This window comes from Microtus ochrogaster, chromosome 21 (assembly GCF_000317375.1).
Source record: "Microtus ochrogaster isolate Prairie Vole_2 chromosome 21, MicOch1.0, whole genome shotgun sequence".
Classification (NCBI taxonomy): domain Eukaryota; kingdom Metazoa; phylum Chordata; class Mammalia; order Rodentia; family Cricetidae; genus Microtus; species Microtus ochrogaster.
Genome location: NC_022022.1, coordinates 48680897 through 48684738, shown reverse-complemented (window position 1 = coordinate 48684738; position 3842 = coordinate 48680897). Strand labels below are relative to the sequence as shown.

Below are 3842 nucleotides of genomic sequence, written 5' to 3'. Positions count from 1 at the left end.
TTTCGAGACAGGGTTTCTCTGTGGTTTTGGAGCCTGTCCTGGAACTAGCTCTTGTAGACCAGGCTGGTCTCGAACTCACAGAGATCTGCCTACCTCTGCCTCCCAAGTGCTGGGATTAAAGGCGTGCGCCACCACCGCCCGGCTGACAAGTTGTTTTTTAAAAGGCCTTGGAAAATTTAAGTATTCATGCTTATAAAATGCCTGCAACATTTGGAGTAGCCCAATGTGCCTCACTGTGTTCTAAAATATGGTTACATTTTTACCTGAGAAATGGAATGGTGGATTATTTGGAAGAGAGTAGATATCTCTTCATGATTCACAGAGCTATAGCTAGGGCGTCCCTGAATATCTATCAGCCGAATTCAGCCCCTGTCAAGTACAAGTTAATTAGTATGAAAAATTAAAAATGAGGTCAAAGTTGTTCTGTGTTTTATAGGCTCCTCACAGCCACAAAATTTCACCACACACATAAATACTTATTATCATCAAAGTTCTACTGAATGTCCAAAGAGAGACTCCAAAACTATATAATTATCTACTTTCTCACTAAAATAAATCAACCCCCAAAATTTTAATAGGTATAATTGATCAATGTTTTCAACAAGAAAATAATACATAAATTTTGTTAAAGGTTGTATTAAAATATATGTATATTTTTAAATTTTAAATTGATAACTATGATTTTTTTTGATTAACATGCATGGACGCATTCTTATAATTCTGTAACAAGTCTTTCTTTGTACGACTAGCTCCCAGTTAACAACACGGAGACTTACCACTTATGAAAGCTCAGTCTTTACTTTAGGCTTGTCTCAACTAGCTCTTCTAGATTAAATTAACTCATTTATATTAATCTACATTATATCATGTGGTATTATCTATCTTTCCCCTTTAACCTCCTCATTCCTCTCCATGTCTGGCGGGCAGATCTGCCTTCCTTTTTCCCAGATTCTTCTCTGTCCCAAAAAGTCTCGCCTAAACTCTTCCTGCCTAGCTGTTGGCCATTGAGCCGTTTATTAAACTAATCACAGTAACACATCTTCACAAAGTGCACACTTATCCCACCACATGATTCTTTGATTGTAAAGCTTCTTCCAAAGTCTCGTTTGCTGCATTTGTTGTCTCCAGATGCTAGACTGATCATTGAAAGGTGTTTGGATCATCTGAGCCTGAAGTAGAACTTGTGAATTAATCTATTGATAGGTTCTTAATTCGACGGCGTGTGGAGGAGGTGTGAGAACTTGGAGGCAATCTGAGTACATGCTTTGAACTGAGTGCTCCGTCATCACCTCTTCCGTTCCCACTCTGTACTTCCGAGCCATTGCTATGCGTGCATCCTTCTTTCACATCCAATCCCATTCCCACTATCGTATGCCTTTCTACCGGCCTAAGTAAGAAAAAGGACTAGGCCAATATCACGGGATGAAACTCTGAGTCAAAGGAATTTTTGCTGCTTGATGTTATTTACACCAGGTAATTGGTCACAATAGCAAAAAACAAAAACAAAACATGAAATTGTCGTTGAGAAGCAAGGTTCCTTTCTCTGATCTTCCTGACTATATAATTCAGAAGCTTTTGGAAGGGCTTTGGAAGAAGAAGATGGAGTGGCTTGGAAATATGGATCTGAGAATCCCCAGAATGTCAAGAAAAACTTCATGAGAGATTTTGATGGAATCATGGGGAAACCACCATGCCAATAGAAATGTGGTCAGTATGACTGTGCTTATGAAATTTCCAGTAAAATTTAGGACTATTATGTATGGATGAGAAATACTTTTCTGACAGGGGAGAGATGATTATTATGAAGGTGATTTTCCAAGGCTGAGGCTTATCCATTGCACTCTGGATATGCCGGCCCCTGTGATTTCCCCAAATGTAGGAAATTCAACTGCATAATTTATAGTAGTGAGGAACTGTGCTCATGCTCTCCCCTTAAAATAAAAAGAATGGATAAGAAACTATGCATGTTATAAAACTTTTGGAAATTTTTTCGTACCCTGAGATTGTAAGGTGATACATGCAGTAATCTGAAGGTGGAAAATTCAGTGTAGTACAGCATACCAACTGTTGACTTAATATTTATAAATATTCTTGGCCACAGTTATAGTGAAAATTATCATGCTCCTCCGGAGTAGTAGAAGAAACTGTGTTTTCAGCTAAAAACGATCACATGTCCAGAGAGACTTTCAGAAATTTGCCAATAGGTCACCCACCATAGACTTTAGGTTTCTCCTGTGTAAACTCATTTAAAAAGCCTTTTCAAGAGATGACGGCTCTGATGGGGCACTCTTCTGACAAAAGTACTCTAGACAAGTATCTATTCATGCCCAAATACAGGGATCCAGAACACACTGTATCTCTGGTCCAAGGGCTCCACTACTGCAGGAGCAGGCAGTAGATTTTGATGTAATTTGTATGATGCTGATTTGCTTGAGACACATAACGGATAAAATACAGATTTAAGGATGTCCCCATGCTTATTCCAAAGTGAAGGATGGAAAGCCCTACAACAAGGGGAAGGAGTATTTGAGGGATGGTAACTGAAGCTGTGAATTAGCGCTAAAGATAGTGCAGACATTAGGAATTTGGAGCTTGAAGAAGTACTGAATACCTGCTGAGAAAGGGCACAGACAACCAAAAAAGCTAGACCAGAAAATAGGCCTTTTGGGTGCCACACAGTGAAATTTTGGGGGCCAACCTACCCAAGCACTTTGGGGTTTACCCTGACACCAGCATGCTAGAAAATAACCACAAGAACTTTAAGTCCTGCTCAATCTTGGTCTTGCTTCTTTCCCCATTTTTCCATTCTATGTCCCATTCCCACCTTTCAAGATGCTGATTGGTTTTCTTTTGATTGTTCAGAGATTTTAGCTAAGAGCACCTGCATTAGACAAGGTTCTCTATAGAAGAAGAACTGATAGAACACACACATACACACATATATCACATATATTTACACACACACACACACACAACTTATCACTGTGGCTTAAATGGAAGGTCCAAGCAGTCCAACAATGACTGTCTACCAACAGAAGGTCCAAGAAGCCAGTAAGTGAGTAACTTGAACTTTCAAAACTTTACTTTCTTTACCTAGAAAATGTAAATACAAATGGTACTTAGATTATAGGATTGTTTTAAATCCAGTGAACTAATGACATAAACATAGTTCTGTCTTCAGCATATGATAAAAAACGATCACTTGATATTCAGTAATTACAACCATTTCAAAAATAATTGAAGATTTATGAGGCAATTTCCAAAATGGTAATCATATATTATTTCAATTAATTATTTTTCTTACTTCTTAGAGTGACTAGATCTCAAAAGAACAGTAAAAAACTCCAAAGTCTGAAGAGTGAGCAATTTGTTTTCATTATGTTCATTTGACATATTGCAGTGTACTATTAATTTAAAGATTTTATCAATAGTAAACACAATGTCAGAGATCATTAGTTGAGATACTCTTGTCTAGTGGACCCATTTCAATTCAATGACTCTAGTCAACAAAACATCTCAACTATGTTTTGACAAAGAAACAAAATGATTTTTTTCCACCTGAGTTCATATGAACCTATTTCAGATGAAACCAGAGGAGTTAATTTTTGCATTTTACTTTAGTTTTATATCATATGATAGTTACAAAAAAGGATTTTCATACAGTCATTGATGACTGAGAGGAGAAAATAAAGATTTGAGGCCACTGTAATGTCAGGAGGTTAGATAGATAGATAGATAGATAGATAGATAGATAGATAGATAGATAGATAGATGATTAGATAGATAGATAGATAGATAAATAGATGATTAGATAGATGATAGATAGATAGATAGATAGATGA

At 37.1% G+C, this 3842-nt stretch overlaps 1 non-coding gene across 1 annotated transcript; it reads left to right on the top strand.

The window, feature by feature from the left end:
* The first annotated feature begins 1770 nt into the window (after positions 1-1770).
* Positions 1771-1933, top strand: LOC113457245. The gene has a single exon (XR_003377877.1). It is a non-coding gene; the product is annotated as a U1 spliceosomal RNA (small nuclear RNA).
* Positions 1934-3842: the final 1909 nt, after the last annotated feature.